This window comes from Hyperolius riggenbachi, chromosome 8 (genome assembly GCF_040937935.1).
Source record: "Hyperolius riggenbachi isolate aHypRig1 chromosome 8, aHypRig1.pri, whole genome shotgun sequence".
NCBI lineage: Eukaryota > Metazoa > Chordata > Amphibia > Anura > Hyperoliidae > Hyperolius > Hyperolius riggenbachi.
In genome coordinates, this window is record NC_090653.1 from 277513114 (window position 1) to 277537586 (window position 24473).

General features: G+C 51.2%; 1 long non-coding RNA gene across 1 annotated transcript in view; it reads left to right on the forward strand.

Annotated features, from left to right (window-relative positions):
- The window catches only part of LOC137528576 (uncharacterized), a 54046-nt gene that overhangs the window by 17556 nt on the left and 12017 nt on the right, over positions 1-24473 (forward strand). The window contains exon 3 of the long non-coding RNA XR_011023427.1: positions 1907-1988. This is a non-coding gene — a long non-coding RNA (uncharacterized lncRNA). The remainder of the gene's footprint in view (positions 1-1906; positions 1989-24473) is intronic.

The window sequence follows — 24473 nt, forward strand, 5'->3', positions numbered from 1 at the left end:
GTCAAAGGTCTCCTACTGAATTAGTGCTGGCTTACTGAACAGGCAGAGCCGAGATTCGAACCCTGGTCTCCTGCGTCAGAGGCAGAGCCCTTAACCATTACACCATCAGCCAACTGCTGAAAGAGTATAGCACAACTGTAAACCTACCAAGACAAGGCCCTCCACCTAAACTCACAGGCCGAACAAGGAGAGCGCTGATCAGAAATGCAGTCAAGAGGCCCATGGTGACTCTGGACGAGCTGCAGAGATCTACAGCTCAGGTGGGGGAATCTGTCCATAGGACAACTATTAGTCATGCACTGTACAAAGTTGGCCCTTATGTAAGAGTGGCAAGAAGAAAGGCATTAACAGAAAAAGCATAAGAAGTCCCGTTTGCAGTTTGCCACAAGCCATGTGGGGGACACCGCAACCGTGTGGAAGGTGCTCTGGTCAGATGAGACCAAAATTGAACTTTTTGGCCAAAATGCTAAGTGTGACAGAAAACTAACACTGCACATCATTCTGAACACACCATCCCCACTGTCATATATGGTGGTGGCAGCATCATGCTCTCTTCAGCAGTGACAGGGAAGCTGGTCAGAGTTGATGAGAAGATGGATGGAGCCAAATACAGGGCAAACTTGGAAGAAAACCTCTTGGAGACTGCAAAAGACTTGAGACTGGGGCAGAGGTTCACATTCTAGCAGGACAATGACCCTAAACATAAAGCCAGGGCAACAATGGAATGGTTTAAAACAAAACTTATCTGTGTTAGAATGGCCCAGTCAAAGTCCAGATCTAAATCCAATCGAGAATCTGTGGCAAGATCTGAAAACTGCTGTTCACAAACGCTGTCCATCTAATCTGACTGAGCTGGAGCTGTTTTGCAAAGATGAATGGGCAAGGATTTCAGTCTGTAGATGTGCAAAGCTGGTAGAGACATACCCTAAAAGACTGGCAGCTGTAATTGCAGCAAAAGGTGGTTCTACAAAGTATTGACTCAGGGGGCTGAATAATTACGCACATCCAACTTTGCAGTTATTTATTTGTAAAAAAATGTTTGGAATGATGTATGATTTTTGATCCACTTCTCACGTGTACACCACTTTGTATTGGTCTTTCATGTGGAATTCCAATAAAATTGATTCATGTTTGTGGCAGTAATGTGACAAAATGTGGAAAACTTCAAGGGGGCCGAATACTTTTGCAACTCACTGTAAGTAGATAATTACTTGCTCTACTTACATAACCTATGTATTGCAGTCCAAGTTTTGATTTTAGTGATTTTTCTACAGTAAAAAAAGAGAAAATCCTTCTTAGCCTTTCCCATTTTAACTGTGGCTATTTTGAAGAAGCCAATCCTGATGTCATTTCCTCCCTTACTCTCCTCTGCCTGACTTGCCTGCCCTTCACTATAGAAAGTGCATTTTCTCAGCATAAGAAATATTGGCCAATCAGAGACTTGTGGGAGGGGAAAACAGGAGGTAAAGAGGCTTCAACCAATCAGACTGCATCAGTTAAGTCTGAGGGGAAAGTAGAGAAGCAAAAAAGGACAACCCAGCATGCCCTGCAACTTCCTTTGTGTGAGGTTGAGTGAGTGAGGTAAACTGGGGAATGATCATTTATCAACAAGAAAAGTAATAGTGATTTGAACTTTTGGATTGCCTGGTTAGCATCCTTATTACTTGTTCACCAGGTAAACATAAAGAATTGATTTTATGCCTGACAAAATGAATGGAAACGCAGCCCCCCCCCCCTCCCCTTATTGCCCCACTAACGGGCGGCGGCGAGTACCCGCGTGAGTGGCTGCCATTCGCAGCCATTGACTAATATCTACATCCCTGGGCTGGAACTGAAGTCCTGCGGGACGTAGATATACCATCACATTTATCATACAACTGTTAGTTTTTATTTTTATTTTTTACAGTGCTGTCATCGCTATGAATGTTTCTCCTGTCCTTGGGGCACATACAGTCCAGCTTCGCAGTCCTCCTCCAAAATGGATCTAGGTATGCTTGTTCTGTGCTTTCAATGTTATTTTATTTATGTAATTTTCACAAACTCTACAACAGTTTACAGTAAACCTGAAGGGAGACGTTTACTTCAGGTTTGACACTTACCAAAGTAGAGGAAAGGTTTCGGATAGCCTAGAGCAGGTTTCCTCGGCATTTTCCTCCATCGTGGGGGGGGGGGGGGGGAGTATAATAGAGCACATTATTATAGGGGTACTTTAAACAGAAGCACTAAATTGGGGGTCGGAATAATAATGAGCACATAAATAAAACGCACTAGGATAAAGGAGATAGTATGAGTGGCAGTTTAACCTCCCTGGCGGTCTATTAAGATCGCCAGGGCGGCTGCGGGAGGTTTTTTTTTTAATTAAAAAAAAAACTGTTTCATGCAGCCAACTGAAAGTTGGCTGCATGAAAGCCCACTAGAGGGCGCTCCGGAGGCGTTCTTCCGATCGCCTCCGGCGCCCAAAATAAACAAGGAAGGCCGCAATGAGCAGCCTTCCTTGTTTTGCTTACATCGTCATAGCGACGAGCGGAGTGACGTCATGGACGTCAGCCGCCTCCGATCCAGCCCTTAGCGCTGGCCGGAACTTTTGTTCCGGCTGCGCAGGGCTCGGGCGGCTGGGGGGACCCTCTTTCGCCGCTGCTTGCGGCGGATCGCCGCAGAGCGGCGGCGATCAGGCAGCACACGCGGCTGGCAAAGTGCCGGCTGCGTGTGCTGCTTTTTATTTCGCTCAAATCGGCCCAGCAGGGCCTGAGCGGCGACCTCCGGCGGTGATGGACGTGTATAGTCGTCCATACCGCTGAGGAGGTTAATAGGGGGTAGTGAAATAAACAGCCTCACCTACTTTTAAAGACCACGCCTCCTGCAAAGTAAATGCCTGGGTTCCTCAAGATCAAAAATTGTTTGCAGGGCTTCATTGAAATCCAAAAGTTATTTGCAGGGTTCCTCCAGGGTAAAAAGGTTGAGAAAGGCTGGTATAGTGCTTTGCCGGTCCTCCATGCAGCCCATCATTCTAGCGTTGTCAGTCAGTAAAGCTGTATGACCAAATCGCTCTTCGGAACTACGGGTCCCCAAATAGTTCTAAAGACAAGGGAATCGCTACTGCTTATGAGTGAGTCCGATCCGTTTATATTTGTCCTTACCTCTGAACAGGGGCGTTGCTAGGATCCTAAAGGTGGCCATACACTGGTCGATTTGCCATCAGATTCGACCAACAGATAGATCCCTCTCTGATCAGAGAGGCATCATATGGCTGCCTTTACTGCAAACAGATTGTGAATCGATTTCAGAATGAAACCGGTCACAATCTGTGGAGCTGCCGCTGCTCCGGGTTCCGGCTGGCTTCACTTCTTTCTGTCCGGGGAAGTTAAACTAGTAGAGGGCACTCTGTTTAAACCCCCCCCCCCTCTTAATATAGCATTTACATTTACACATTTTTGGTTAGTTGAATTCCAAAGTAGGTTGTGGAGGAATCTGACCATTTAAAAGGATAAGTTGACTGCACGTAATCTTAACCACTTATACTTTTTTCAGACTGTAGATCTACATCCTGCAGGACTTCAGTTCCTGCCTAGGGACATAGATATTCATTATCTTCCACAGTCGAGGAAGAAGGGGGGGGGGGGGGGGGGTAAGGGGGCTAGAAACCTTAATGAAAAAATATTAGAATTGACCTCTCACCTCCCCCACTCTCCAATAGTTGGCAAAATAAAAAAAATGCAAATATAATAAGACATTGAAAAAAAAATGCATAGTTACCTTAGGGATTTTTTTTTAATATATCAGGAAAGTATGTTACTGTTGTCTTTGCAAGGAAGGGCTTGTAATTGGTGATGGACGTAAAAATGAAAAAATGCACCATTTATTTACAAATAAAATGTCGCCATACATGGTATTAGGGCCACAATTTAAAGGACCGCTATAGCGAAGAATTGTAAAATTTAAAATGCATGTAAACCTTGTGACAAGGTGTCACAGTGCTTTACAGAAAGGGTCTGGGAGGGGGTTTATATTTCACCCAGACTCCAGCGCTGTATTTTCTAAAAACTCCAGGAAAGTGTAGATTTTCTTTTATCTGCAAGTTATGTGGAAAAAGGAAATCCAGTTAGGGTCCTGGAGTTGGCCAGGGAAGAGCAGGGTGGGTTCCCTGGCCATCCGGTCCATTCCGGGATGTGTTCAGCCTGTGTTACACAGGTGAGTTATTTAGTTTAGCAGGTCTGTGATTGGGTGGGGCTCTGGATTCAGTCTGACACTGAAGACTGAGAGGAAAGGAGCCCTTGGCCTGCTGTGTGCTGATGAGAAATTACAGCTAATGTAAGTTGCTCTGCATTTGTTTCCTGTTGCTAAAAAAGAGACTGTTTTTGTTTAGACTAGTTAGCATTACCTAGTGAGGTGTTTAGGAGCCAGACGGCTAGGATTTATTTTGGGTTTGTTTATTTTTTTTGCTGAGCAACTAGCTAATAAAGCACAGGCATTGGCCTGCTTGCACTTGAACCTGCTGGAAGTATTCCTATTTCTGCACTCAAGACCCCCTGAGTGTGGGTAGCACCCCACAATTAGTGGAGGATGCGGGCACTAGGATCCGCTACAGTGTGCAACGAATATCACTGCAGAAGCGTGGTGTAAAGACAGTAAAAAAAAAAAAAAAAAAAATTTTTTTTTTTTGCATGCAAATTATATGCACCTGAAATGGAGGATCTTGTGTTGCGTTTAGCACAACTGAGTGCAGCACAGCAGGAAGCCAACAATGTGCAGCGAGAGACAAATTCTCGGCTTCAAGAAGCCAGTGACAGACAGCAGCAGGCACTCCAAGATGCGAATGTCAGGCACCAGGAAGCTCATCTGGAGACAGTCCGCCTTCTCAGTGCACAGATTTCAGCTCTGTCGGATGCAGCCGAGAGGGACAGGCTAGCCCAGTCACAAGCGGCTGAAAGGGACAGACAAGTATATGCTGAAGCAACAGCCGCACTAGCTGAGGCAGCGGAGCAGGACCGAAAAACGTTGAAAGAAGTTCTGCAGCAGTTGTCTCAAAGAAGTCAGGAAAATCTATCCGGAGGTGTTACCCCAGGGATTGTACGAGCAAGCCATTTCCTGCAGAAAATGACCCCTCATGACGATGTAGAGGCCTTTCTCCATACGTTTGAACGCACAGCTCTGCGGGAGGATTGGCCCAAAACTCAGTGGGCAGGCCTGGTTGCTCCATTTCTAACTGGAGAGTCACAGAAGGCGTATTTTGACTTGACTCCTGAAAGTGCACATGATTACGATAAATTAAAGAAGGAGATTCTTTGCCGACTGGGCGTTACTGTAGCAGTAAGGGCTCAGCGAGTTCATCGGTGGTCGTATCAAACTGACACGTCTCCCAGGTCTCAAATGCATGACCTCTGCCACCTGGTACGAAAATGGCTACAACCAGAAACCCTGACAGCACCACAGATTGTCGAGCGTGTGACCATGGATCGTTTTCTCACAGCACTACCACACACCTTGAGAAAATGGGTCAGCCACGCAGATCCACAGACTGCAGATCAAATGGTTGAGATGATCGAACGATATCTAGCTGCAGAAGGGTATCTTGCAGGAGACAGACAGTCAGAAAGTCAAGGGCCAAAGAAGAGGCTGCCCGGGGCAACAGACAGGTATGCTGGAGCTCGGGGGTTCCGGAGTGGTCGACTGCAGCCTGAAAGAGGGGGTTCCGCAGCTGCTACAGCCCCAAGCTCGTCCGGACTACCTACCTGCTGGCGCTGCCGACAGCCTGGGCATATAGCCGCCAACTGCCCTTCCACTGCTGAGCCCATGGAATGTGACACAGCTCGGCGAGTGTCATTCTTTGCTCGCCCAGCATTTCTCTCTACCACAGGCACACATATGGCTGCTGTTAAAGTTGGAGGCAAGGCAGTACAGGCGCTGCTGGATTCTGGGAGTCTGGTCACGCTGATAGATGCCAAATTGATGGACACAAACCAGATCCTGGGACAGCAGGTTACAGTTCAATGCATCCATGGGGATGTGAAGACCTACCCAACAGCCATAGTGGAATTTGAGACCCATGTCGGGTCTGCCTTTCATATTGTGGCTGTATCTGAGGCTCTAGCTTACAGTGTTATCCTGGGACGTGATTTCCCACTGTTCTGGAAGTTGTGGGAAGCTAAGTCTCTGGACTCTGCCAGCACAGGTGTTTTCCTAGAAGGAGACTCAAAAGCAGAGTTTGACTATGTGAGGGATGAAGTCCCAACTCCAAAAGTAGCTCCCCCGGAGCCTGATGATTTCCCTTTAGAGGTGTTTGCAGAAACATCAGGGGAGACTCTGGTGACACAGGAAGACGTTAACCTGCCAGATTTGGAATGCTCCCGAGACCAGTTTGGCACTGCCCAGTTACAGGACCCTACCTTAGCTAGAGCCTGGGAGAATGTGACTGTGATTGATGAGAAAACACAGTCTGGGCATCTTGAGAGAGTTTTTCCCCACTTTGCAGTTAACCATGACCTTCTGTACCGGGTAGATAATTTAAATGGGGAGGTTGTTGAGCAACTGGTCGTACCTCAGTCACACCGCAGGGTGGTACTGGATCTGGCCCATAAGAATCCACTAGGGGGTCACCTTGCTACAGAAAAAACTCAACAAAGAATTCTGAGGAGGTTTTATTGGCCTGGGGTGTTTGCAGAGGTTAGGCGCTATTGTGAGTCTTGCCCAGAATGTCAATTGACGTCCCCTGCCCCTCATTACCGGGGTCCTTTGGTGCCTCTGCCCATTATAGAGGTACCCTTTGAAAGAATTGCCATGGATTTGGTAGGACCCCTGGTAAGATCGGCACGGGGACATCAATACATCCTAGTGGTTTTAGACTATGCCACCAGATATCCTGAAGCTGTACCTCTGCGAAACACCTCAGCGAAGCTAATTGCTAGGGAACTAGTTCATATGTTCGCCAGAACTGGTATCCCCAAGGAGATCTTAACAGATCAGGGGACACCTTTCATGTCGAAAGTAATGAGAGATTTGTGCAAGCTACTTGGGATAAAGCAACTAAGGACATCAGTCTACCACCCTCAGACTGATGGTTTGGTTGAACGCTTTAACAAAACTCTCAAAGCGATGCTGAAAAGGGTGGTCGAAGCAGATGGGAAGGATTGGGACTGTCTGTTACCTTACTTGTTGTTTGCTGTGCGCGAGGTACCCCAGTCTTCCACTGGTTTTTCCCCATTCGAGCTCTTGTATGGGCGACATCCTCGGGGACTCTTGGATATAGCTAAAGAGTCCTGGGAGGAAGAGCCCTCTCCCCATCGGTCTGTGGTGGAGCATGTCCTACAGATGCAGGACCGCATTTCAGCAGTGATGCCAATCGTGAGAAAACATATGAGACAGGCTCAGGAGGCTCAAAGCCGCGTTTATAATCAGGATGCCCGACTTCGGGTTTTTCACCCAGGGGATCGGGTATTGGTTCTTGTGCCCACCGCAGAAAGTAAGTTTCTAGCAAAATGGCAGGGGCCCTATGAAATTGTAGAAAGAGTTAATGATGTAAATTACAAGGTCTACCAGCCCAATAAGCGAAAAAAGGAACAGATTTATCATGTAAATCTGTTAAAAGCCTGGAAGGAGCCACCAGTTGCTATGGCGGCTAAGTTGCTCAGCATCCCACAGCAGGGAGGAATCCCTGATGTAAAAGTATCTGAAGCTTTGACGGGTCCCCAAGCTCAGGAAGTAAGGGAGTTCCTCCTTAGGAATTCTGATGTGTTCTCGGATAAACCTGGTTGTACCCATGTCATTGAACATGACATTGTCACGGACCCTCAAAAGTGCATCCGGTTGAAACCATATAGGATACCGGAGGCCCGCAGACAGGCAGTGGCTGAGGAGGTGCAACGAATGTTGGACTTAGGTGTCGTTGAAAAGTCCCATAGTGAGTGGAGCAGCCCCATCGTGTTAGTGCCGAAACCTGATGGATCGTTACGGTTTTGCAACGATTTTCGGAAACTAAATGACGTCTCGAAGTTCGATGCGTACCCCATGCCACGGGTGGATGAACTAATTGAGAGGTTGGGCCCGGCAAGATACATTACTACTCTAGATTTAACCAGGGGTTACTGGCAGATTCCGCTTACACCAGCAGCTAGAGAAAAGACGGCATTTGTCACCCCACAGGGCCTGTTTCAATATGTTAGAATGCCGTTTGGGTTGCATGGGGCCCCAGCCACATTCCAAAGGTTAATGGATGAAGTCCTCAGACCACACCAACAATTTGCATCAGCTTACTTAGATGATGTGGTTATATTTAGCCAGGACTGGGAGAGTCACTTACCCAAGGTTCAAGCAGTGGTAAATTCAATCCGACAAGCTGGGTTAACAGCTAACCCAAAGAAATGTGCCATAGGCCTTGAGGAAGCCCGGTATTTGGGCTACATTATTGGGAAAGGTCTCATTAAACCACAAGCCCAGAAGGTGCAAGCGATTAAAGAATGGCCCCAACCTCACACCAAGAAACAGGTCAGAACGTTCTTGGGTATGGTTGGGTACTACCAAAGGTTTATCCCAGATTTTGCCACTGTGGCTGCTCCACTTACAGATCTAACTAAGGGGAAAAGCTCAGGGGGAATCGCCTGGAATAAGGGTGCAGACCTCGCGTTCAGCAAACTTAAGTTGATCCTATGCAGTGAGCCAGTTTTGATTGCACCCGATTTTAAAAAAGAATTTGTGGTTCAGACGGATGCCTCTGATGTGGGTTTAGGGGCTGTTCTGTCACAAGCAGTGCATGGGGAAGAGCACCCCGTTATATATCTGAGTAGGAAACTGTCCCCAGCTGAGCGTAACTATAGTATCGTGGAACGAGAGTGCCTTGCCATTAAGTGGGCACTGGAGGCTTTGCGGTATTATTTGCTTGGCCGACAGTTTCGGTTGGTGACAGATCATTCCCCCCTAACTTGGATGTCTCAAGCCAAGAACCATAATGCACGGGTAACTCGCTGGTTTTTGTCCCTACAAGACTTTAGTTTTTCAGTTGAACACAGAGCAGGAAAACTACAAGCCAATGCTGACGCTCTGTCTCGAACATATTGTATGGTTGGGAACAGTGTCCGACCCCACAGGCTCGAACAGAGGGGGGGGATATGTGACAAGGTGTCACAGTGCTTTACAGAAAGGGTCTGGGAGGGGGTTTATATTTCACCCAGACTCCAGCGCTGTATTTTCTAAAAACTCCAGGAAAGTGTAGATTTTCTTTTATCTGCAAGTTATGTGGAAAAAGGAAATCCAGTTAGGGTCCTGGAGTTGGCCAGGGAAGAGCAGGGTGGGTTCCCTGGCCATCCGGTCCATTCCGGGATGTGTTCAGCCTGTGTTACACAGGTGAGTTATTTAGTTTAGCAGGTCTGTGATTGGGTGGGGCTCTGGATTCAGTCTGACACTGAAGACTGAGAGGAAAGGAGCCCTTGGCCTGCTGTGTGCTGATGAGAAATTACAGCTAATGTAAGTTGCTCTGCATTTGTTTCCTGTTGCTAAAAAAGAGACTGTTTTTGTTTAGACTAGTTAGCATTACCTAGTGAGGTGTTTAGGAGCCAGACGGCTAGGATTTATTTTGGGTTTGTTTATTTTTTTTGCTGAGCAACTAGCTAATAAAGCACAGGCATTGGCCTGCTTGCACTTGAACCTGCTGGAAGTATTCCTATTTCTGCACTCAAGACCCCCTGAGTGTGGGTAGCACCCCACAACCTATACAAATAAGCATGTTTCTTCCAGAGTAAAATGAGCCATAAATTACTTTTCTCCTATGTTGCTGCCACTTACAGTAGGTAGTAGAAATCTGACAGAACCGGCAGGTTTTGGAGTAGTCCATCTTTTCATGGGGGATTCTCAGCAAGGCTTTTATTCTTTATAAAGACACTCCCTGAAAAGGATTTATACAGTGATGCTGGCCAGTCTCCCTGCTCGCTGCACACTTTTTTTTGGCAGTTGGACAGAGCATCTGCCATTAACTAAGTGCTTCTTAGTGAAAACAAAACCCTGAGAATCCCTACATGAGGCGATGGGCTGTTAAATTTCTACTATTCTGTTCTGTTAAATTTCTACTACCTACCGGTACTATAAGTGACAGCAACATAGGAAAAAAGTAATTGACAACTCATTTTACTCTGGAAAAAATATACTTATTATTTTTATGTTTACTTGTATTTTAAATTTTAGCGATTAGTGGTCCTTTAAATGTTGTAATAGCCGGGACAAATGGGCAAAGAAAATGTGCCGCTTTTATCCACAGTAGCATGTTTTTTTTTTAAACTATAATGGCGGAAAATGAATAATGAGTGAGCTATAGGGAAGCTCTCATCCCAAATTTAGCTGCTGAAAGTTTACTGGTGCTACACTATCTCTTGGAAAAATTCTACATTTATCAATTATTTTTTTCTTATTACCATTAAATTCATTTAGAATAAAGTAATTCTTAGCAAAATGTACCACCCAAAGAAAGCTAATTGCTGGCGAAAAAAAAACAAGATATAGATCATTTTGTTGTGATTAGTAGTGGTAAAGTTATTGGCGAGTGATTGAAAAGAGCGCTGACAGGTGAAAATTGCTCTGGTCCAGAAGGGGAAAAACCCTTTAGTAGGGAAGTGGTTAACCTCCTCAGCGGTATTGGCGGTTATACACATCAATACAAAACCTGCTGTGAACAGTATTGACTATGCAGGTGTACACATCAATACTCTCCTGCTCTGTATACTAGACCCTTGCCTTACACATTTTGGCAAGTTACAGGAAAATAAAGGTTATGAAAATTATTTATTTAGATCAATTTCCCCAGGATTTCTGTGCAAAAAGTGAACGCCAGGGATAGGGTTGCCGCGGTATACCACGGTTTGTTTGTGCATAGTAATCATACTGTGCACAATCTCGTTTTACCAGTTTTCGGGGTGCGGGGCGACGTAGCGGCAGGGATGCGACGCAGCGGTGAAAGGAATACTCGCTTGCCGACTCCTCGCGATGTACTGTCTTCATTCTTCCTGTTCTTTCCTCCCATTTCCCTGAAACCGCGCCCCCTGGGCGCCATTACAAGGAGATCGAAGCAAGAACAGGAAGTAGAATGAAGCCAGTACACGCAAGAGGACTGGCCCGGCATGTGAGTATTTGTAACCCCTGCTGCTGCGTCCCCCTTCCCTCTCCCGCTCTATACTGTGGTCTCCTACATCTATCCCTGGCTACCTATTCCGCAGCCACCTATCCTGCCTACACCTAGCTCTGGCTACCTATGCTGCGGCCACCTATCCTGCCTACACCTATCCCTGGCTACCTATGCTGCTGCCACCTACTACTTCGTACACCTATCGCTGGCTACCTGTGCTGCGGCCGCCTACTACTGGCTACACCTATCCTTGGCTACCTATACTTCAGCCACCTACTACTGGCTACACCCTATCCCTGGCTACCTGTTCTGCAGCCACCTATCCTGCCTACACCTAGCTCTGGCTACCTATGCTGTGGCCACCTATCCTGCCTACACCTAGCCCTGGCTACCGAATACTGCCTACACCTATCCCTGGCTACCTATGCTGCTGCCACCTACTACTTCGTACACCTATCGCTGGCTACCTGTGCTGCGGCCGCCTACTACTGGCTACACCTATCCCTGGCTACCTATACTTCAGCCACCTACTACTGGCTACACCCTATCCCTGGCTACCTATTCTGCAGCCACCTATCCTGCCTACACCTAGCTCTGGCTACCTATGCAGCGGCCACCTATCCTGTCTACACCTAGCCCTGGCTACCGAATACTGCCTACACCTATCCCTGGCTACCTATGCTGCTGCCACCTACTACTGGGTACACCTATCCCTGGCTACCTGTGCTGCGGCCGCCTACTACTGGCTACACCTATCCCTGGCTACCTGTGCTGCAGCAGCCTACTACTGGCTACACCTATCCCTGGCTACCTGTGCTGTGGCCGCCTACTACTGGCTACACCTATCCCTGGCTACCTAGGCTGCAAGTACCTACTACTGGCCACACCTATCCCTGGCTCCCTATGCTGCAAGCACCTACTACTGGCTACACCTATCCCTGGCTCCCTATGCTGCAAGCACCTACTACTGGCTACACCTATCCCTGGCTACCTTTGCTGTGAGCACCTACTACTGGCTACACCTATCCCTGGCTGCCTATGCTGCGCCACCTACTACTGGCTACACCTATCCCTGGCTTCCTATGCTGCGAGCACCTACTACTGGCTACACTTATCCCTGGCTACCTATGCTGCGAGCACCTACTACTGGCTACACCTATCCCTGGCTACCTATGCTGCTGTCACCTACTACTGGCTACACCTATCCCTGGCTACCTATGCTGCTGTCACCTACTACTGGCTACACCTATCCCTGGCTACCTATGCTGCAAGCACCTACTACTGGCTACACTTATCCCTGGCTACCTTTGCTGTGAGCACCTACTACTGGCTACACCTATCCCTGGCTACCTATGCTGCTGTCACCTACTACTGGCTACACCTATCCCTGGCTGCCTATGCTGCTGCCACCTACTACTGGCTACACCTATCCCTGGCTACCTATGCTGCTGTCACCTACTACTGGCTACACCTATCCCTGGCTACCTATGCTGCGAGCACCTACTACTAGCTACACCTATCCCTGGCTACCTATGCTGCAAGCACCTACTACTGGCCACACCTATCCCTGGCTGCCTATGCTGCGAGCACCTACTACTGGCTACACCTATCCCTGGCTGCCTATGCTGCAAGCACCTACTACTGGCTACACCTATCCCTGGCTGCCTATGCTGCGGCCACCTACTACTGGCTACATCTATCCTTGGCTACCTTTGCTGTGAGCACCTACTACTGGCTACACCTATCCCTGGCTGCCTATGCTGCGGCCACCTACTACTGGCTACACCTATCCCTGGCTACCTATGCTGCGTCCACCTACTACTGGCCACACCTATCCCTGGCTTCCTATGCTGCGAGCACCTACTACTGGCTACACCTATCCCTGGCTGCCTATGCTGCGAGCACCTACTACTGGCTACACCTATCCCTGGCTACCTATGCTGCTGTCACCTACTACTGGCTACACCTATCCCTGGCTGCCTATGCTGCGGCCACCTACTACTGGCTACACCTATCCCTGGCTACCTATGCTGCGAGCACCTACTACTGGCTACACCAATCCCTGGCTACCTATGCTGCGAGCACCTACTACTGGCTACACCTATCCCTGGCTGCCTATGCTGCGAGCACCTACTACTGGCTACACCTATCCCTGGCTTCCTATGCTGCGAGCACCTACTACTGGCTACACCTATCCCTGGCTGCCTATGCTGCGAGCACCTACTACTGGCTACACCTATCCCTGGCTGCCTATGCTGCGGCCACCTACTACTGACTACACCTATCCCTGGCTACCTATGCTGTGAGCACCTACTACTGGCTACACCTATCCCTGGCTACCTATGCTGCGAGCACCTACTACTGGCTACACCTATCCCCGGCTACCTGTGCTGCAGCAGCCTACTACTGGCTACACCTATCCCTCGCTGCCTATGCTGCGGCCACCTACTACTGGCTACACCTATCCCTGGCTACCTATGCTGCAAGCACCTACTACTGGCTACACCTATCCCCGGCTACCTGTGCTGCAGCAGCCTACTACTGGCTACACCTATCCCTGGCTACCTGTGCTGTGGCCGCCTACTACTGGCTACACCTATCCCTGGCTACCTATGCTGCAAGTGCCTACTACTGGCCACACCTATCCCTGGCTCCCTGTGCTGCAAGTACCTACTACTGGCTACACCTATCCCTGGCTACCTTTGCTGTGAGCACCTACTACTGGCTACACCTATCCCTGGCTACCTATGCTGCAAGCACCTACTACTGGCTACAACTATCCCTGGCTACCTATGCTGCTGTCACCTACTACTGGCTACACCTATCCCTGGCTACCTATGCTGCGAGCACCTACTACTGGCTACACCTATCCCTGGCTGCCTATGCTGCGAGCACCTACTACTGGCTACATCTATCCCTGGCTACCTATGCTGCAAGTACCTACTACTGGCCACACCTATCCCTGGCTACCTATGCTGCAAGCACTTACTACTGGCTACACCTATCCCTGGCTGCCTATGCTGCGAGCACCTACTACTGGCTACACTTATCCCTGGCTGCCTATGCTGCGGCCACCTACTACTGGCTACACCTATCCCTGGCTACCTATGCTGCTGCCACCTACTACTGGCTACACCTATCCCTGGCTACCTGTGCTGCTGCCACCTACTACTGGCTACACCTATCCCTGGCTACCTATGCTGCTGCCACCTACTACTGGCTACACTTATCCCTGGCTACCTATGCTGCGAGCACCAACTACTGGCTACACCTATCCCTGGCTACCTATGCTGCTGTCACCTACTACTGGCTACACCTATCCCTGGCTACCTATGCTGCTGTCACCTACTACTGGCTACACCTATCCCTGGCTACCTATGCTGCTGTCACCTACTACTGGCTACACTTATCCCTGGCTACCTATGCTGCGAGCACCTACTACTGGCTACACCTATCCCTGGCTACCTATGCTGCTACCACCTACTACTGGCTATCCCTGGCTACCTGTGCTGCTGCTACCTACTACTGGCTACACCTATCCCTGGCTCCCTATGCTGCGAGCACCTACTACTGGCTACACCTATCCCTGGCTACCTATGCTGCTGTCACCTACTACTGGCTACACTTATCCCTGGCTACCTATGCTGCGAGCACCTACTACTGGCTACACTTATCCCTGGCTACCTATGCTGCAAGCACCTACTACTGGCTACAATTATCCCTGGCTACCTTTGCTGTGAGCACCTACTACTGGCTACACCTATCCCTGGCTGCCTATGCTGCAAGCGCCTACTACTAGCTACACCTATCCCTGGCTGCCTATGCTGCGGCCACCTACTACTGGCTACACCTATCCTTGGCTACCTTTGCTGTGAGCACCTACTACTGGCTACACCTATCCCTGGCTACCTATGCTGCAAGCACCTACTACTGGCTACACCTATCCCTGGCTACCTATGCTGCGAGCACCTACTCCTGGCTACACCTATCCCTGGCTTCCTATGCTGCGAGCACCTACTACTAGCTACACCTATCCCTGGCTGCCTATGCGGCGGCCACCTACTACTGGCTACACCTATCCTTGGCTACCTATGCTGCATCCACCTACTACTGGCCACACCTATCCCTGGCTTCCTATGCTGCGAGCACCTACTACTGGCTACACCTATCCCTGGCTGTCTATGCTGCGAGCACCTACTACTGGCTACACCTATCCCTGGCTACCTATGCTGCGAGCACCTACTACTGGCTACACCAATCCCTGGCTACCTATGCTGCGAGCACCTACTACTGGCTACACCTATCCCTGGCTGCCTATGCTGCGAGCACCTACTACTGGCTACACCTGTCCCTGGCTACCTATGCTGCGGCCACCTACTACTGGCTACACCTATCCCTGGCTTCCTATTCTGCGAGCACCTACTACTGGCTACACCTATCCCTGGCTGCCTATGCTGCGAGCACCTACTACTGGCTACACCTATCCCTGGCTGCCTATGCTGCGGCCACCTACTACTGGCTACACCTATCCCTGGCTACCTATGCTGTGAGCACCTACTACTGGCTACACCTATCCCTGGCTACCTATGCTGCGAGCACCTACTACTGGCTACACCTATCCCTGGCTGCCTATGCTGCGGCCACCTACTACTGGCTACACCTATCCCTGGCTACCTATGCTGCAAGCACCTACTACTGGCTACACCTATCCCTGGCTGCCTATGCTTTAAGCACCTACTACTGGCTACACCTATCCTTGGCTACCTTTGCTGTGAGCACCTACTACTGGCTACACCTATCCCTGGCTACCTTTGCTGTGAGCACCTACTACTGGCCACACTTATCCCTGGCTGCCTATGCTGCGAGCACCTACTACTGGCTACACCTATCCCTGACTACACCTATCCCTGGCTACCTGTGCTGCAGCCGCCTACTACTGGCTACACCTATCCCTGGCTACCTATGCTGCGAGCACCTACTACTGGCTACACCTATCCCTGGCTACCTTTGCTGTGAGCACCTACTACTGGCTACACCTATCCCTGGCTACCTATGCTGCGCCACCTACTACTGGCTACACCTATCCCTGGCTACCTATGCTGCTGCCACCTACTACTGGCTACACCTATCCCTGGCTACCTATGCTGCTGCCACCTACTACTGGCTACACCTAACCCTGGCTACCTATGCTGCAAGCACCTACTACTGGCTACACCTATCCCTGGCTACCTATGCTGCGAGCACCTACTACTGGCTACACCTATCCCTGGCTACCTATGCTGCAAGCACCTACTACTGGCTACACCTATCCCTGGCTACCTATGCTGCGAGCACCTACTACTGGCAACACCTATCCTTGGCTACCTTTGCTGTGAGCACCTACTACTGGCTACACCTATCCCTGGCTACACCTATCCCTGGCTACCTGTGCTGCAGCCACCTACTACTGGCTACACCTATCCCTGGCTACCTATGCTGCGAGCACCTACTACTGGCTACACCTATCCCTGGCTACCTATGCTGTGGCCGCCTACTACTGGCTACACCTATCCCTGGCTACCTATGCTGTGGCCGCCTACTACTGGCTACACCTATCCCTGGCTACCTATGCTGCTGTCACCTACTACTGGCTACACCTATCCCTGGCTACGTATGCTGCAAGCACCTACTACTGGCCACACCTATCCCTGGCTACCTTTGCTGTGAGCACCTACTACTGGCTACACCTATCCCTGGCTGCCTATGCTGCAAGCACCTACTACTAGCTACACCTATCCCTGGCTACCTATGCTGCAAGCACCTACTACTGGCCACATCTATCCCTGGCTGCCTATGCTGCAAGCACCTACTACTAGCTACACCTATCCCTGGCTGCCTATGCTGCGAGCACCTACTACTGCCTACACTTTTCCCTGGCTACCTATGCTGCAAGCACCTACTACTGGCCACACCTATCCCTGGCTACCTATGCTGCGAGCACCTACTACTGCCTACACCTATCCCTGGCTACCTTTGCTGCAAGCACCTACTACTGGCTACACCTATCCCTGGCTACCTATGCTGCGTGCACCTACTACTGGCTACACCTATCCCTGGCTACCTATGCTGCTGTCACCTACTACTGGCTACACCTATCCCTGGCTACCTATGCTGCGAGCACCTACTACTGGCTACACCTATCCCTGACTACACCTATCCCTGGCTACCTGGGCTGCAGCCGCTTACTACTGGCTACACCTATCCCTGGCTACCTATGCTGCGAGCACCTACTACTGGCTACACCTATCCCTGGCTACCTTTGCTGTGAGCACCTACTACTGGCTACACCTAACCCTGGCTACCTATGCTGCTGCCACCTACTACTGGCTACACCTATCCCTGGCTACCTATGCTGCGAGCACCTACTACTGGCAACACCTATCCTTGGCTACCTTTGCTGTGAGCACCTACTACTGGCTACACCTATCCCTGGCTGCCTATGCTGCGAGCACCTACTACTGGCTACACCTATCCCTGGCTACCTATGCTGCGAGCACCTACTACTGGCTACACCTATCCCTGGCTACCTATGCTGCTGCCACCTACTACTGGCTACACCTAACCCTGGCTACCTATGCTGCTGCCACCTACTACTGGCTACACCTATCCCTGGCTACCTATGCTGCGAGCACCTACTACTGGCAACACCTATCCTTGGCTACCTTTGCTGTGAGCACCTACTACTGGCTACACCTATCCCTGGCTGCCTATGCTGCGAGCACCTACTACTGGCTACACCTATCCCTGGCTACCTATGCTGCGAGCACCTACTACTGGCTACACCTATCCCTGGCTACACCTATCCCTGGCTACCTGTGCTGCAGCCGCCTACTACTGGCTACACCTATCCCTGGCTACCTATGCTGCGAGCACGTACTACTGGCTACACCTATCCCTGGCTTCCTATGCTGTGGCCGCCTACTACTGGCTACACCTATCCCTGGCTACCTATGCTGCTGTCACCTACTACTGGCTACACCTATCCCTGGCTGCCTATGCTGCAAGCACCTACTACTGGCTACACCTATCCCTGGCTACGTATGCTGCAAGCACCTACTACTGGCCACACCTATCCCTGGCTCCCTATGCTGCAAGCACCTACTACTGGCTACACCTATCCCTGGCTGCCTATGCTGCAAGCATCTACTACTATCTACACCTATCCCTGTCTACCTATGCTGCAAGCACCTACTACTGGCCACACCTATCCCTGGCTGCCTATGCTGCAAGCACCTACTACTGCCTACACCTATCCCTGGCTGCCTATGCTGCGAGCACCTACTACTGCCTACACTTATCCCTGGCTACCTATGCTGCGAGCACCTACTACTGGCTACACCTATCCCTGGCTACCTATGCTGTGGCCGCCTACTACTGGCTACACCTATCCCTGGCTACCTATGCTGTGGCCGCCTACTATTGGCTACACCTATCCCTGGCTACCTATGCTGCTGTCACCTACTACTGGCTACACCTATCCCTGGCTACGTATGCTGCAAGCACCTACTACTGGCCATACCTATCCCTGGCTACCTTTGCTGTGAGCACCTACTACTGGCTACACCTATCCCTGGCTCCCTATGCTGCAAGCACCTACTACTGGCTACACCTATCCCTGGCTGCCTATGCTGCAAGCACCTACTACTAGCTACACCTATCCCTGGCTACCTATGCTGCAAGCACCTACTACTGGCCACATCTATCCCTGGCTGCCTATGCTGCAAGCACCTACTACTAGCTACACCTATCCCTGGCTGCCTATGCTGCGAGCACCTACTACTGCCTACACTTATCCCTGGCTACCTATGCTGCAAGCACCTACTACTGGCCACACCTATCCCTGGCTACCTATGCTGCGAGCACCTACTACTGCCTACACCTATCCCTGGCTACCTTTGCTGCAAGCACCTACTACTGGCTACACCTATCCCTGGCTACCTATGCTGCGTGCACCTACTACTGGCTACAACTATCCCTGGCTACCTATGCTGCTGTCACCTACTACTGGCTACACCTATCCCTGGCTACCTGTGCTGCAGCCGCTTACTACTGGCTACACCTATCCCTGGCTACCTATGCTGCGAGCACCTACTACTGGCTACACCTATCCCTGGCTACCTTTGCTGTGAGCACCTACTACTGGCTACACCTATCCCTGGCTACCTATGCTGCTGCCACCTACTACTGGCTACACCTAACCCTGGCTACCTATGCTGCTGCCACCTACTACTGGCTACACCTATCCCTGGCTACCTATGCTGCTGTCACCTACTACTGGCTACACCTATCCTTGGCTACCTTTGCTGTGAGCACCTACTACTGGCTACACCTATCCCTGGCTGCCTATGCTGCGAGCACCTACTACTGGCAACACCTATCCTTGGCTACCTTTGCTGTGAGCTCCTACTACTGGCTACACCTATCCCTGGCTGCCTATGCTGCGAGCACCTACTACTGGCTACACCTATCCCTGGCTACCTATGCTGCGAGCACCTACTTCTGCCTACACCTATCCCTGGCTGCCTATGCTGCGAGCACCTACTACTGGCTACACCTATCCCTGGCTACCTATGCTGCGAGCACCTACTACTGGCTACACCTATCCCTGGCTACACCTATCCCTGGCTACCTGTGCTGCAGCCGCCTACTACTGGCTACACCTATCCCTGGCTACCTATGCTGCGAGCACCTACTACTGGCTACACCTATCCCTGGCTACCTATGCTGTGGCCGCCTACTACTGGCTACACCTATCCCTGGCTACCTATGCTGCTGTCACCTACTACTGGCTACACCTATCCCTGGCTGCCTATGCTGCAAGCACCTACTACTGGCTACACCTATCCCTGGCTACGTATGCTGCAAGCACCTACTACTGGCTACACCTATCCCTGGCTCCCTATGCTGCAAGCACCTACTACTGGCTACACCTATCCCTGGCTGCCTATGCTGCAAGCATCTACTACTAGCTACACCTATCCCTGGCTGCCTATGCTGCAAGCACCTACTACTGCCTACACCTATCCCTGGCTGCCTATGCTGCGAGCACCTACTACTGCCTACACTTATCCCTGGCTACCTATGCTGCAAGCACCTACTACTGGCCACACCTATCCCTGGCTACCTATGCTGCGAGCACCTACTACTGCCTACACTTATCCCTGGCTACCTATGCTGCGAGCACCTACTACTGGCTACACCTATCCCTGGCTACCTCTGCTGCGAGCACCTACTACTGGCTACACCTATCCCTGGCTACCTATGCTGCTGCCACCTACTACTGGCTACACCTAACCCTGGCTACCTATGCTGCTGCCACCTACTACTGGCTACACCTATACTGGCTACCTATGCTGCGAGCACGTACTACTGGCAACACCTATCCTTGGCTACCTTTGCTGTGAGCACCTACTACTGGCTACACCTATCCCTGGCTGCCTATGCTGCGAGCACCTACTACTGGCTACACCTATCCCTGGCTACCTATGCTGCGAGCACCTACTACTGGCTACACCTATCCCTGGCTACACCTATCCCTGGCTACCTGTGCTGCAGCCGCCTACTACTGGCTACACCTATCCCTGGCCACCTATGCTGCGAGCACCTACTACTGGCTACACCTATCCCTGGCTACCTATGCTGTGGCCGCCTACTACTGGCTACACCTATCCCTGGCTACCTATGCTGCTGTCACCTACTACTGGCTACACCTATCCCTGGCTGCCTATGCTGCAAGCACCTACTACTGGCTACACCTATCCCTGGCTACGTATGCTGCAAGCACCTACTACTGGCCACATCTATCCCTGGCTACCTTTGCTGTGAGCACCTACTACTGGCTACACCTATCCCTGGCTGCCTATGCTGCAAGCACCTACTACTAGCTACACCTATCCCTGGCTACCTATGCTGCAAGCACCTACTACTAGCTACACCTATCCCTGGCTGCCTATGCTGCAAGCACCTACTACTAGCTACACCTATCCCTGGCTCCCTATGCTGTGAGCACCTACTACTGGCTACACCTATCCCTGGCTGCCTATGCTGCGAGCACCTACTACTGCCTACACTTATCCCTGGCTACCTATGCTGCAAGCACCTACTACTGGCCACACCTATCCCTGGCTACCTATGCTGCGAGCACCTACTCCTGGCTACACCTATCCCTGGCTACCTATGCTGCGAGCACCTACTACTGCCTACACCTATCCCTGGCTGCCTATGCTGCTGTCACCTACTACTGGCTACACCTATCCCTGGCTACCTATGCTGCGAGCACCTACTACTGCCTACACCTATCCCTGGCTACCTATGCTGCTGTCACCTACTACTGGCTACACCTATCCCTGGCTACACCTATCCCTGGCTACACCTATCCCTGGCTACACCTATCCCTGGCTACACCTATCCCTGGCTACCTATGCTGCGAGCACCTTCTACTGGCTACACCTATCCCTGGCTACTTATGCTGCGAGCACCTACTACTGGCTACACCTATCCCTGGCTGCCTATGCTGCGAGCACCTACTACTGGCTACACCTATCCCTGGCTGCCTATGCTGCGAGCACCTACTACTGGCTACACCTATCCCTGGCTACCTAATGCTGCGAGCACCTACTACTGGCCACACCTATCCCTGGCTGCCTATGCTGCGAGCACCTACTACTGGCTACATCTATCCCTGGCTGCCTATGCTGCGAGCACCTACTACTGGCTACACCTATCCCTGGCTACCTATGCTGCTGTCACCTACTACTGGCTACATCTATCCCTGGCTGCCTATGTTGCGAGCACCCACTACTGGCTACATCTATCCCTGGCTGCCTATGCTGCGAGCACCTACTCCTGGCTACACCTATCCCTGGCTACCTATGCTGCTGTCACCTACTACTGGCTACATCTATCCCTGGCTGCCTATGCTGCGAGCACCCACTACTGGCTACATCTATCCCTGGCTACCTATGCTGCAAGCACCTACTACTGGCTACATCTATCCCTGGCTTCCTATGCTGCGGCCACCTACTACTGGCTACACTTATCCCTGGCTACCTATGCTGCGAGCACCTACTACTGGCTACACCTATCCCTGGCTACCTATGCTGCTGTCACCTACTACTGGCTACACCTATCCCTGGCTACCTATGCTGCAAGCACCTACTACTGGCTACACCTATCCCTGGCTACCTATGCTGCGGCCACCTACTACTGGCTACACCTATTCCTGGCTACCTATGCTGCGAGCACCTACCACTGGCTACACCTATCCCTGGCTGCCTATGCTGCGAGCACCTACTACTGGCTACATCTATCCCTGGCTGCCTATGCTGCGAGCACCTACTACTGGCTACACCTATCCCTGGCTACCTATGCTGCGAGCACCTACTACTGGCTACATCTATCCCTGGCTACCTGTGCTGCTGCCACCTACTACTGGCTACACCTATCCCTGGCTACCTATGCTGCTGCCACCTACTACTGGCTACACTTATCCCTGGCTACCTATGCTGCGAGCACCTACTACTGGCTACACCTATCCTTTGCTACCTATGCTGTGAGCACCTACTTCTGCCTACACCTATCCCTGGCTACCTTTGCTGCAAGCACCTACTACTGGCTACACCTATCTCTGGCTACCTATGCTGCGTGCACCTACTACTGCCTACACCTATCCCTGGCTACCTATGCTGCTGTCACCTACTACTGGCTACACCTATCCCTGGCTACCTATGCTGCGAGCACCTACTACTGGCTACACCTATCCCTGGCTGCCTATGCTGCAAGCACCTTCTAGTGGCTACACCTATCCCTGGCTACTTATGCTGTGAGCACCTACTACTGGCTACACCTATCCCTGGCTGCCTATGCTGCGAGCACCTACTACTGGCTACATCTATCCCTGGCTGCCTATGCTGCGAGCACCTACTACTGGCTACATCTATCCCTGGCTACCTGTGCTGCAAGTACCTACTACTGGCTACACCTATCCCTGGCTACCTATGCTGCGAGCACCTACTACTGGCTACACCTATCCCTGGCTACCTATGCTGCTGCCACCTACTACTGGCTACACCTATCCCTGACTACCTATGCTGCTGTCACCTACTACTGGCTACACCTATCCTTTGCTACCTATGCTGCGCGCACCTACTACTAGCTACACCTATCCCTGGCTACCTATGCTGCGAGCACCTACTACTGGCTACACCTATCCCTGGCTACCTATGCTGCGAGCACCTACTACTGGCTACACCTATCCCTGGCTACCTATGCTGCGAGCACCTACTACTGGCTACACCTATCCCTGGCTACCTATGCTGCGAGCACCTACTACTGGCTACACCTATCCCTGGCTACCTATGCTGCGAGCACCTACTACTGGCTACACCTATCCCTGGCTACCTATGCTGCTTTCACCTACTACTGGCTACCTATGCTGCGTCCACCTACTACTGGCTACACCTATCCCTGGCTACCTATGCTGCGTCCACCTACTACTGGCTACACCTATCCCTGGCTGCCTATGCTGCGAGCACCTACTACTGGCTACACCTATCCCTGGCTACCTATGCTGTGAGCACCTACTACTGGCTACACCTATCCCTGGCTACCTGTGCTGCAAGCACCTACTACTGGCTACACCTATCCCTGGCTGCCTATGCTGCGAGCACCTACTACTGGCCACACCTATCCCTGGCTACCTATGCTGTGAGCACCTACTACTGGCTACACCTATCCCTGGCTACCTATGCTGCAAGCACCTACTACTGGCCACACTTATCCCTGGCTGCCTATGCTGCGAGCACCTACTACTGGCTACACCTATCCCTGGCTACCTATGCTGCGAGCACCTACTACTGGCTACACCTATCCCTGGCTACCTATGCTGTGAGCACCTACTACTGGCTACACCTATCCCTGGCTACCTATGCTGCTGTCACCTACTACTGGCTACACCTATCCCTGGCTACCTATGCTGCAAGCACCTACTACTGGCTACACCTATCCCTGGCTGCCTATGCTGCGAGCACCTACTACTGGCTACACCTATCCCCGGCTACCTATGCTGCGGCCACCTACTACTGGCTACACCTATCCCTGGCTACCTATGCTGCGGCCACCTACTACTGGCTACGCCTATCCCTGGCTACCTATGCTGCAAGCACCTACTACTGGCTACACCTATCCCCGGCTACCTATGCTGCGAGCACCTACTACTGGCTACACCTATCCCTGGCTACCTATGCTGCAAGCACCTACTACTAGCTACACCTATCCCTGGCTACCTACGCTGCGAGCACCTACTACTGGCTACACCTATCCCCGGCTACCTATG